The sequence below is a fragment of the Leptodactylus fuscus genome, chromosome 4, assembly GCF_031893055.1.
Source record: "Leptodactylus fuscus isolate aLepFus1 chromosome 4, aLepFus1.hap2, whole genome shotgun sequence".
NCBI lineage: Eukaryota > Metazoa > Chordata > Amphibia > Anura > Leptodactylidae > Leptodactylus > Leptodactylus fuscus.
The window spans coordinates 170,397,842-170,410,897 of record NC_134268.1 but is presented as its reverse complement, the minus strand read 5'-3'; the positions used below and the strand labels follow the sequence as shown (position 1 = coordinate 170,410,897).

At 41.2% G+C, this 13,056-nt stretch overlaps 1 protein-coding gene across 1 annotated transcript in view; it reads right to left on the bottom strand.

Moving 5' to 3' along the window:
- THRB (thyroid hormone receptor beta) overlaps positions 1–11,260 on the bottom strand; it is a 256,789-nt gene extending 245,529 nt beyond the window's left edge. The window contains exon 1 of the mRNA XM_075271371.1: positions 11,192–11,260. The gene's annotated coding sequence lies outside the window, so the exon portion shown is untranslated. The remainder of the gene's footprint in view (positions 1–11,191) is intronic.
- Between the last annotated feature and the right edge of the window lie 1,796 nt (positions 11,261–13,056).

The window sequence follows — 13,056 nt, the reverse complement described above, 5'->3', positions numbered from 1 at the left end:
TAGTCTCCTTCCCCTGTCTCCTTAGTGGTGCTATCTGCAGCCTGCAATCTGTGTCTGGACTCTGACACGAACGTGACACCTGATAGATGAGCCTGGCCGCTGCATTCAGAATAGATTGTAGAGGGGAGAGTTTAGTGAGGGGAAGACCGATTAGTAAGGAGTTACAGTAGTCAAGGCGAGAATGAATCAGAGAGACAATAAGTGTCTTTAGTGTATCTCTGGTAAGGAAAGGGCCTATTCTGGAGATGTTTTTGAGGTGGAGGTGACATGAACGTGCGAGTGATTCAACATGAGGGGTGAAGGAGAGGTCTGCGTCAAACATGACCCCAAGGCAGCGGGCCTGCTGCCTAGAAGTTATAGTAAGGCCTGAGACTGCAATGGATATATCAGGGACAGATCTATTAGATGGTGGAAACAGTAGTAGTTCAGTCTTGGAGAGATTTAGTTTCAGATAGAGTGAGGACATGATATTTGAGACAGTAGAGAGACAGTCACTGGTGTTCTGTATGAGTGCAGGGGTGATGTCATGGGAAGATGTGTATAATTGGGTGTCATCAGCATAAAGATGGTACCTGATGCCAAATCTGGCAATGGTTTGTCCAATGGGGGCTGTGTAGAGAGAGAAGAGCAGGGGGCCTAGGACCGAGCCCTGAGGAACCCCAACAGCAAGGGAAAGAGGAGAGGAAACAGAGCCTGCAAATGATACACTGAAAGTGCGGTCTGAGAGATAAGAGGAGAACCAGGAGAGCGCAGTGTCATTGAGGCCGACTGAGCGGAGCATAGTGAGGAGGAGATGATGGTCAACAGTGTCAAAAGATGCAGAGAGGTCCAGATGAATAAGAAGAGAGAAGTCGCCATTGGATTTGGGCAAAGCTATAGCTCAATCTATTTCAACATCTAGCGGACACAGATTTCAGCTCCTGGCACACAGAGGGCAGAAGACGCACCTAATTTATTAAAAGGCATGTACCTCTTTCATTAAAGGTAGTCTGCCAGCTTCTACATTTTCCAAATATGCCTTTCATATTCTGCATTGCAGCTCCATTTTGATGAAACTGAAGCATCATTCTTACACAAATTATCTGAAAAGGCTTTATGGGTTTTTCTTCTCCTGTTGGGGCTTCATTCTCTGCTCTAGTTAACCACCCCTAACTGCAGACAAAATGTGACAAAGTGAAAATGTCACTCAAGCAAAGAGGGGCAAAGTTGGTTCGCAGTTAGGAGTGATTATAGAGAGCAAAGCTTGGGCAGAAGAAGAAACGTCCATAATTTGCACAAAAATAAAATGCTAATTTTCATGAAAATGGAGCTGCAATGCAGATTTGAAAGGCATCTTTGGAAAATGTAGAAGCAGCCATATAAGGTACTACTGTATAACTTTTATAGCAATTTTCCGGCTGACAGACTCTCTTTAAGTACAAAGTCGGCATAGGAAACACTAGTTTTCATAATCCCCCCATGCTTTTGCATAGGAGTTGTATACACAAAATGGTCTAAATTTTTTAATCTGAGGAAATTGTTTCAACATTAAAAACTGGTTATAGTTTTGACACTCATAAGAATGAAGCGTATTACTATGAATGGCTCACTACAAATAAACCCTAGACAGGCGGCTTTCCCCTTGTTTATAGAATAATTACCAGGCTGTTATTAATCAAACACAAGAAACTCATATGTTTCATGTTAATAACTCGAGGAGAACCATTCATCCTCATCAGCTGCAACGCAGAAGAAATAGCTAGTATAAACCAGCTGTCCTTCCTGGAGGAGTTTGATGTATTCTTTTATTTTGTCTAGTTTATAGAAACAGTCCTTACTGTTTCCAATATCATCTTCTGTTTATTTCTGCATATTCATGAGTCTTCCTGTGACAGACCCCCTCACTGTTCACTTCTCAAAACTAGAAGACTAGTTTAAGCTTGGGGCTGTGCACGATAAACACACTGCTGAATTTTGGACTGAGAAAATTTGCAAAACCATTGGGTGGTTTACCGCTGTGGTTCACCTGCAGGTTTCTCTAGATTTCAGCCTTGGCATTGCAAAGCTTTAAAGCTCCAAGTAAGATCCATAGCACTACTTGACATGCGGCAGGTCTAAAAGCCTCAGAGCAGGTCACTTTGTATTAGCTGCAGCTACTTTAGCTTGCAGTGGGTTCATTGCAACTAGCGCACTGCAAATACTGCCACGTGGTCCCAGCCTAAAGGAGAAACCCTCTAGAAGGATAGTGCTGTCCCTCACAAAATAGTGTCGTCTGTGCTTTAATACAATGCTTAACAGGGTTATCCAAAATCGAACAAAATAAGCATTATTTACTAACTGTATCCACCGTTGCTCCAGTGACAAAGTTCCAAGTCTCCTGATGATGTCACATGTTGTCAGGTGAGGAGTGGTGCTCTACCCTCTTTCCATAACTTTTGTGAAGGTGAGTGGAAGTTACGGAAACAGCATAACACATTTAGCTATAATGTTTCCATACCTGTGGAGCTACAGAACCAGTGCAGCTCAACTGTATGCGAGTTACAGAAGTAGTGCAGATGTACTTGCCTGTTTCTGTAAGTCCCATGCTAGTGTTTAGGACCTACAAGCATGTTATTCCACTAGTGGCAGTGATTTGTTACTTTGGCTTATCCTTACACCCGGGACCCCTGCAGATCACCTGTACTGAGACAGCGGGATGTACATTTGGCATAGAAACTATAGCAGCGGGTGTAGGCATTGCCGCACTGTCCCATAGATTTCAGTCCTTAGGATAGGCCATCATTACTAGAAACCGGATAACCTCTTTAAAGGGATTCTATCACTAGAATACCCTTTTTACAATAAATACATGCAGGAATAACCTTAAGAAAAGCTATTCCTTTCTTACTTTTATTATTCTAATTTGCGCTGCCGTTCCTGAGGAGTTTCCTCTTTCTTCTTTATGCAAATAATTTTTCTCGGAGCACTGGGGGTGTTCCCCTGCGCTCATACATCACTGGGAGCGTCCCCAGTGCTGCTTGAAACTCTCCAGCAACATCCTCTGTATTCTTCTCTGCCTTCCACCTCTTCTATCACGCTCCTCTTCTCTTGATCTAAAAGCGCCGGATGCGCATGTCCGTCGGCCATTTTCCTGTGGCCTCTCCCATTCGACCAGAGGAAAAAGGTTGACGGACATGTGCAGCCGATGCTTTTAGACCAAGAGAAGAGGAGCGTGGTAGAAGAGGCGGAGAAGAAGACAGAGGCGGTTGCTGGAGAGTTTTCTCGCAGCACTGGGGACGCCCCCAGTGCTGCAAGAAAACTCATTTGTATAAGGAAGAAAATAGAAATTCCTCAGGGACGGCGGTGCGAATCAGAATAATAAAGGTAAGAGAAGAATAAGAATAAGAGAAGCCTTTCTTAAGGCTTTTCCTATGTGTATTTTTTGTAAAAAGGGTATTCTAGTGATAAAATGAAATCCCTTTAAGATTCAGTTTTTTTTTTATTTCTTTCCTCTTCACATTTGAAAGCCATAAGTTCATCATTTTTAATGGAACCAATCTGGGTATATGTAATCATTTTTTGAGGGGGGAGAGGAACAAAAGCAATTCTGAAATGGTTTGCAATATAAATTATGGGATAACTACATGATGTGATTTATTTTTATTATGCCGGTTATTCATTCACTTTTGTGCAATGAAAAACATTTTTGTATTTTGAGTCCTTGAACATTTTTATTGTAGTATCTGTCATTGCTACTGTTCTGGGGTATATATCATTTTTTGATTCTGCTTTGTTTTTGGAAGAAGGATGAACAACACACAGCAATTTTTTACATTTTTTTGCCTGAAAAAGCTATACTGATATAAAAATCAGAAAAGGAAGGGTCTTCAGACTCTGTCAGTAACGCAGCCTTAGGCCTAGGGCTTAAAACTTCAAGTGGTCACTTCGCACACAGAAGATATGAGGCGTATCTACCACATTTTACTGTGTACTAAATGACCCTTTGCAATCTTCTTCTGTTCTCCTACAGTTACTAGACAATGTGCAGTTTGGTCCATTTCAATGCTCCAGCTACATGTGGGTGCTACAGGTATGATATATAAAATCTAGCACCAGCCCCTAGCCATGAAGCAGCCTTTACATTAGTGAAAGAATAGCTTGTTATAAAGAGATCACTGATGCCAGGATGTTCGGATGCCAACGTCGAAACAAGTCAATTCCTGAAATTTCTTTCCTCTTAGATATTCCAAAATCAGCAGTTAGTGGTATTATTGAAAAGTGGAAATGTTTACGAACCACAGCAACTCAGTCATGAAGTGGCAGACCATGTAAAGGATTGCCAAATGCTAAGATGCATAGTGTATACAAGTTGCCAGCACTCTACTGATTCAATGAGATAAGACGTATTATCTGTCTAGTCTAGATTGTAGCATAAAAGGTTGCAAACTTTTGGTTTTCAACTTTTTAAGCAGTGCTTGTGACACAAATTGTCCCTGGAGTCACTCTCATGCATCCTCAGAACTTTCTGAAGGAATGCTGGGGATGATGCTTGTCATAACTGATTCCTGAAATCTACACCAGCTCTGAACTGAGATACATTTTAGTGAAGGTGCACAGCAGGCCGGAGGATGCACCGGACATAAATCAGGCTGTGCAGGAGACAAGAATTGAAAAAGGAAGTCTTCATTTACCTCCTCCAATAACTACAGCGTTAGAGTATGTTCACACTGCCTCAAAATTCGCCTGCAAAACTGTCTCCCATTCATTTCCATGGGAGTCTCCTGCAGTTTTTTCCCACTAGTGATTTTTTTTTTCAACTAGCAGGAAAAAAAGGAACATGACCTATCTTCCCACGGATTCCTTGGCTGAGTTAGCCGCAGCGTCTTTGGCTCAAGACTCACTCCTGTTTAGGCCCATTCATCCGGAGTGGGATGCCACGACGGGATACCCAAACACTACATCCCTATCCCGTTGCAGCTAGCCGCACGGAAAAGTCACATGGAGGAAAAGGTTTCCACTGTGTGAAGTCAACCTTACAAACCTTCTCTGGTATTAACAGTAGCACAAGAAATATGCAACAAATAGCTTCATGGCATGGGTTTCCATGGTTGAGCAGCCGCATGCAAGTCTTGCATCACCAAGCAGGGAATGGAGTGGTGTGAAGCACAATGCTACCTTTGGAATAATACTATGTAAAACTATCTCAGGATAGGTTATCAAGAAGTAGTCAATGGTGGTCTAACCCCTGCCCCCCATCAGCTCTTTAAAGGGGTTACAGCATTCCTACAAGATCCATATCTTTTTACATTGCACATCATCTGTTTCATAGCAAAGGTGTGGAACACAAAATGCACAAAGAAAGATCCATAAAGGCATGGTAGGTTGAGTTTGGGGTGGAAGAACCTGATTGGCCAACATAGCCTTGACCTCAACCCCATCAAATAGCTTTGGAACTAGAACAGAGATTTAGAACAAGGCCTTCACGGCTAACATCGCTGCCCGACCTCAAAAATGTTTTGGTTTTTTTAGATGAGAGAAAGCCTACCCAGAAGAGTAGAAGCAGTTTTAGTTGGAAAGGGTGACTCCATATTAATGCCTATAGATTTACAATGTGATCTCATAAAAGCTCCTATAGATGGAATGTGTAGACGTTAAGGTGCAATCTCGATAACTTAACACTTCTAGAATTTCCAAATATCACAAGTGGTGTCAACGTACAATGGAAATTCAGAGGGAAAATGAGAAATAGTGAGTTACATGACTCTTAGTCTAATTAACTTCAAGTGACAGAGCTTTGTCCCTATGTTCAAAATTGGGTATGGACAAAATTGGGTATCCCCCTTCCCTCATAGATTGTAAGCCCTTGTAATCCCTTGTCGGGTCTTTTGGCCATTCATAGGGCCACATTATATTTTTTTTTTTAAAAAGTGACATTCAGTCTGTGGAATCGGTAAGACAAATAACCAAATCCAACAGCCATGGTCAGACAGGAGCAGAGAAGCTACTCTCATTCAGGAAAAAAGCCAGCGACTGATAAAAGAGGATAGGTACAAAAATAGGAAATAAAAAAGAGCCTTCAATGCCACTTAGGCCCCAAGCACACGGCCATAGATGTTTTCAGTATCGTGTCCACCATATTGGACAATACAGTGAATTGTATGGGATCATATAAGTTTTTGCAGCCCCATGAATACGGATCACATACTGTTGCGATGTGGACATTTTGTTTGCATATCAGTTGCTGCAGGTTTCTGTTGCGTGCACATAGCCTTAGACCGAGGAGTCATGACCTTCAGATGATACCAGACAAAATCAGAGCAGGAAGAGATAGAAGATTCTTATCAGAAACTTTAACAACTGGCCATGAAAAGTAAGCAAGCTCTGAAAGAAATGGCTGTCTGTGGCGGCTTTATACACAAGCCTTAGATAGATAATGGATTTATATACAGTATATGAGAGACATGTCTAAACGTTCCTGAATTCCTAAGAAAGTAAGTAAGCAACAAGCACTCCAAATAAGTAATATACAAGATTAAGAACTGAATAATATAAAATGTACTACTTATTATTCTGTGATGAAGGCAGGGTTATATACTTTTTTTTTTGGACTCATGACTTCACCAAAAAACTGGCCCCCAACTCCAACTGCAGAGCCTTAATATGTGGCTTCTTGCTGTGGAAACTACAGTTGGTGGCCACATACTGAAAGGCCCTATTGGTTGGTTCTATTCCAGAAGCAGGCCCACTGAAAAACATGTTAGATACTGCGGTGTGAATATGCACTTAGGGTATCATTATTTCGAGGTGCTACTAACCTGGCAGTCACATGCAGTAGTTTGACCTGACGGCACTTGAGAAAGGGCCAGTGTAAGGCCCGAAACGCGTCATACTATATGCTGTATTTTTAACTACCCAATAAACCCTATGTGATTGGACCCTGGTTTACCATCTTCTTAAACATACCAGTGTGCGCGGTTCTCCCTCAACGGAGCTTTGGTCCCTTTTTCCACATGCAGTAGTTTGTCACAAGTCACTTATTATTTTTAACCACTAAAAACACTTGAGGTGTATTACGTTTAAACACAATAGTCTGTCATTTTAAAATGATCAGAAGGGACACAAAAGAGGTGCTGCTACTTCGTTCTCAAAGTCAATGGGGATCCCAGAGGTCAGGTCCCCACCAAACCTAGGAATATGACATCACTTTTCATAAGATGGGAACAGCCCATTCCCATTCCAGTGAATAGGACTGAGCTCCAACACCAAGTACAACCCCTATGATATGTATGGTGATAGGCTTGGAATTATGTGAAGAGGCTGTAGTACTCACCAAAATAATATGGCCTCTTCATCAGCTGATTGGTGGGAGTCATTTAAAGGGATTGTCCAGGGTTTGCAAATTTTTGATACTGATGAGCTATGCACAGAATAAGTTATCAGTATCAGATTGATTGGGGTCTGACACCCAATCCCCAAATTGAACAGCTAATGTGTTTGCTGGAAGCCATATACCTAGTATAAGGCCAGAAGAAGCCGTGATCCACCACTATACTGTTCCGTCCAGATGCTCCATACATTGTGCAGAACACTGTAAACTGTGATGGCGCTAAGAACTGCAGCCCACTCCCCTTCACCTGAATAGGAGCAGAGCTGCTTCCAGTTATATATGGCTTTTGATAGGCTGATACTAATTGGTTTGGGGATCAGATGGTGAACCTCGACCAATCTGATACTGGTGACTTATCCCCTTTAAGGATAGGTCATCCATATGTAAGTCCCAGAACACCTCAATTAAACACAAGTAGGTTAGGGACATCATTGAATTTTGGTATCCTTTATTAGTCCAATATATATCATTATATTACAGTGACTCTATTATGATGTATACATTGCTACATGATGCTTGTATAATATACATATACTGTACATGTACATTTACTATTTAACTGTTTAGTAAAAAATAGCCCCTCAACATCCAAGTGCAAAACAGATATAAGGGTTTCTGGGCTAGGCTGGTATGAGGAAGCGAGCTACCAAAAAAGGGTTCTTGTATTGAGATCCATTTTCTGTCTTTTATGCATGAGTGCATTAAATCCTTTAATTCTGTAACTGAATCTTTTCTGCTATGTCAGGACAGCCAGCTTCTCTGACAACTTGTCAACAGGCCATAGACTGTAGTCTGCAAGTGAGTCGTAGTCTGGAGACTATCATAAAATAGACTGTCATAAATGGCACCCTACAGCTAGCTGGCAGGATCTTAAGGCACCACAGGCAATTTAAATTTCCAAGGGTCGCTCTTCTGTATTTTTTGTTCCAGATTTGGATTTGTTTTTGAATATTTTATACAATTATTGCTTATGCAAAATTTTACCTAAAATTCCTCCAACTCGATGTCCTTTTTGTAAACTGTAACTTTGTAAATTGTTTGTTTTTGCACTTTTATTGGTAATAGACGATCAACTTTCAGACAGGCTCCTTTTTTTTTACTTTTCTATTTTTTTTTTCTATTTTTTTTGGCCACCCTCAAGTCAGTCAAGGTACTCCGTTGTGTCACAGACACGGGATTGCTGTTAAAAATAAATTACTATTCATTTGCCAGCAATTAAACAGCAATGAAATGAGCAACAGAAGTGATCACATGAGAGGGGAAATTCTCTAGCCTGCTGTTCAGGAACATAGCGACAGTACTGGATAATCCTAATGAGATTGATGACCTGAAAAGCCTGGTTAAAAAAAAGGCCCAGCTTTTGTCTGACTAATGTTGTAAGAGAACAGGGAGTTAGAAAAAAAAAAGAGAATTATCATAGCAACACGAATGACGTGTAACCAGCTAAGTGTAAATCAAACAGAGCAGCAAAGGGAGCAAAATCTAAGAGCGTGCAGGCCTGACATTTCAAACAAGGACAAGGTAGCAGCACTCGCAGTCTGTGAACTTCACAGTTGGCAAACACCCAAGTGTCTGTAAATGCCCATGAAGGGAGGGGGCAGGAGGGTGGACACGGGAAGAACTAGGTTAGTTTACACGAATATGTCTGCAATAAAAGACTGGCTGGCACACTCTTCCATCTGACCTGTCTCCCTCCAATGTTTTCATCAAGAATGCAGGAATCTCTTCAGCCTAGAGAACACGCTGTATTCTTCAGAAAAGCTAAAGGGGAATAGAAAAAAAAGAAAAACCTCTCTCTTTCAGATAATCCAAACATAATCCTTTCTGGCATCACTGAACTGTTCACCCCTTCAGCACCAGCAGGGGACCCTGCTCGGGGTGCCTAGAAAGCAGTACCTATGACAGAGAGATGGCAGATCATTGCTGCATGCTGACTGTTTCTACTCATTTACCACTGACCTTATGAATGGACTTGTCTACGTCTGCTGGGATCACTCCAGGCATATAATCTCTATTTTACAACATGAGGACCAAGTCTTCTTGTCACATCAAAGTGACCTGACACGTACATGAGCGCTGTATCAATGTATAATGTCAGATTTAACAAGGGTGACAAAGGTGTAAGGTGAAGGAACCAACTATTATTTATTTGTTTCTTTTACTTGTATAGAGGCAACAGACATTATCAGTCTTAAATCTGTAGGCCTTGACATCTGACAACCATGTCACTACTCAAGATAGGCACTTTATTTGCTCCAGATGTATAATTCTGTGCAGCATTGGTAATATAGCATGTGAATCTGTTTAATAAATTACATAGTGTGAGGCATCAACGTGGTGGTCAAATATGCATTGTGTTATCGCTGGTGTCCAATTAACTACTCCATATCACATCATATACTTCGGCATGACATGACCCTGAGTGGCTATGGCTGTGCACTTGGTCCTAAACTGTGGTACAGTACTTTAGGAGAATGTCCAGGGTCTACAGTTTACAAGTACGACCTCCGAAATACAGGTGATGGATCACACTTGGACAATGCGAGTAACTACCTCTATAGGGACGAGCGCCAGCTGACTGCCAGTAACTTTGCTTACCCGAAAGGTAGCTTGTCAAAGTATTTTTGCTGAAGAACAAACTTTGCTAAACCGCTTTGCTTCAAGGATTATGCCTAAGTGACTTTGTTAGAAACTTTGCCAGAAACTTTGCTTAAAATCAATTGCTTAAAGGACACTTGCTTAGCTGCTACATGTGTACTGAGTACATATAAATATATATACATTGTTTCGAAGAACATTGGCTTATGATAGACTTGTCCACTTGGTGCTTTGTTACCGATATATTGCTGAATCACGTGTGAGCAAAATACCGGTTAACCGCAGCAAGTGAGCGAGTGTTTCTTGGCCTACAATATATCTGACTACATCACAGATTTCCTCAGAGATTTGACAATAACACAGGGGAATGAGCGAAGATCTCATACAGTGATAATGTAAAACTTTCTAATACATACAATGTACAAATTAGGACATAACATGCTAATATGAGGAGAGATCAAGCCTATAGCCTGTGTCAGCTATACACAGAGATGCCAATAAGCTATGCAGTTCTTGTTTTATATCGCCCACCTATAATACAGTGCAGTACACACATTCTCCCTGTCCCAAATGAAGTTCACAATGAAAGCTTCCGATCTCACATAGACAAGTTCAATGCCACAAAAAACCCAAATATCCCAAATGGAAACAAAATAGGCATAAAAGCTATAAACCTGGGGAGTACATACACATTTCATGTCGCCCAGATCAGATCTGCAAGGCACAAAGTCCTGCACACAATGCCCCTGTGCTGCCCCTGTATCACCACATAACAGAGAGTTCATAAGTATGTGAACCTCATATAATAACCCGACATATGAGACTCGGGCACATGCAGAAGTGAATACATGCTACATGTAAAGTATATAGATCCATGGTACATGAAGAAGTGCACGACATGTAAGACAAGACACAGAAGAGTGTATGGACCTCTCCAGTCAGCTGTCAGTGCCTGACAGAACCGGTGCATGTGGCTGCTTCTATCTAACACCATTATCATGTAGTCACATGACAGCAGCCATAATACATAAGACATTAATTACCGGCATTAATGAGCTCAGTGCATACATTAACCATCCAGCAGAGCTGTTTACAGCACAGGCAGAATGCAGCACACATACACATAGCATTGCACAACCCGGCAGACGGCAGCAGCCTGTCCCAGCCCTGAGCACTGAGAGGACACGGAGAAATGGAGTCCTGTCAGAAGCCTCGTACTAGTAGTGGCAGAGAAGGGAAAGCTCTCACCTGACAGGCAGAAGCCCCGGACGAGCGGCGGTGGCACAGGCAGCAGGAGGAAAGCTCTACAGCTGATTCTGCAGCAGGGCGCTGGGCTTGTCCTGAAATGACCCTGCCTGGGGAGGACGAACAAGGATAGGGAGGGCGGGAGTGTGAGGAGGAGGAGGAGGAGGAGGAGGAGGAGGAGGAAGGCAGCAGCAGCCTCTGCTTCACATCAGTACAGACACTGCCTCATACTGTACGTACACAGGGACAGCTCAGCTCTGCTACATGTGTACTGGAGGGACAGAGTGTCATACAGGTGGTGGCCTGCACATACTACACGGGGGGGCAGGAAGAATGACATCTGGTGAATAGGAAATAACTCCTATAGAGGGAAGATCTCTACTAAATCTCATGGAAATGTCTACTAGATCCCATGAATATAACCATGGAAATATCTACTAGATCCTATGAATATAACCATGGAAATGTCTACTAGATCCCATGAATATAACCATGGAAATATCTACTAGATCCTATGAATATAAACATGGAAATGTCTACTAGATCCCATGAATATAAACATGGAAATGTCTACTAGATCCTATGAATATAACCATGGAAATATCTACTAGATCCCATGAATATAAACATGGAAATGTCTACTAGATGCCATGAATATAAACATGGAAATGTCTACTAGATCCCATGAATATAAACATGGAAATGTCTACTACATCCCATGAATATAAACATGGAAATGTCTACTAGATCCCATGAATATAAACATGGAAATGTCTACTAGATCTCATGAATATAAACATGAAAATGTCTACTAGATCCCATGAATATAACCATGGAAATGTCTACTAGATCCCATGAATACAACCATGGAAATATCTACTAGATCCTATGAATATAACCATGGAAATGTCTACTAGATCCCATGAATATAACCATGGAAATATCTACTAGATCCTATGAATATAAACATGGAAATGTCTACTAGATATAAACATGGAAATGTCTACTAGATCCCATGAATATAAACATGGAAATGTCTACTAGATCCCATGAATATAAACATGGAAATGTCTACTAGATCCTATGAATATAACCATGGAAATGTCTACTAGATCCCATGAATATAACCATGGAAATATCTACTAGATCCTATGACTATAACCATGAAAATATCTACTAGATCCCATGAATATAACCATGGAAATGTCTACTAGATCCTATGAATATAAACATGGAAATATCTACTAGATCCCATGAATATAACCATGGAAATGTCTACTAGATCCTATGAATATAACCATGGAAATATCTACTAGATCCCATGAATATAACCATGGAAATATCTACTAGACCCCATGAATATAACCATGTAAATATTTACTAGATCCCATGAATATAAACATGGAAATATCTACTAGATCCCATGAATATAACGTCTCAGTTTTTTTGTCTTGTCATTCCATGTATATAACATACTAATAAAAGGCGCCATTGCATCATAACTCTCAGATAATTCACCTCATGAATATTGTGATCTCACTACTGTCAGATATTTAGGCTTTGTTCTATACTACCCTTGTACTGGGGTGCAGCTGAACCTTTTTTTTAAAATGTTACTTCAGATAAACCACATCCGCCTTCCCCCTCAAGAAAAGTTAGAAGTCTTGTGTAAAATTCCTCCAAATAAGTGGGAACACATTATAAATCTTACTCACACAGTATATAACTTTTGATAAAAAGGGGCAGAATAAGGCTAGATTCACACAAGCAGGAGATGGACTCCTAGTAGTGTAGTCATCTATGATGCTGGGAGTCTCTCCCCCCCAAGGCCTGGTTCACATCTGCATTCGGTATTCCGTTCGGGGGGT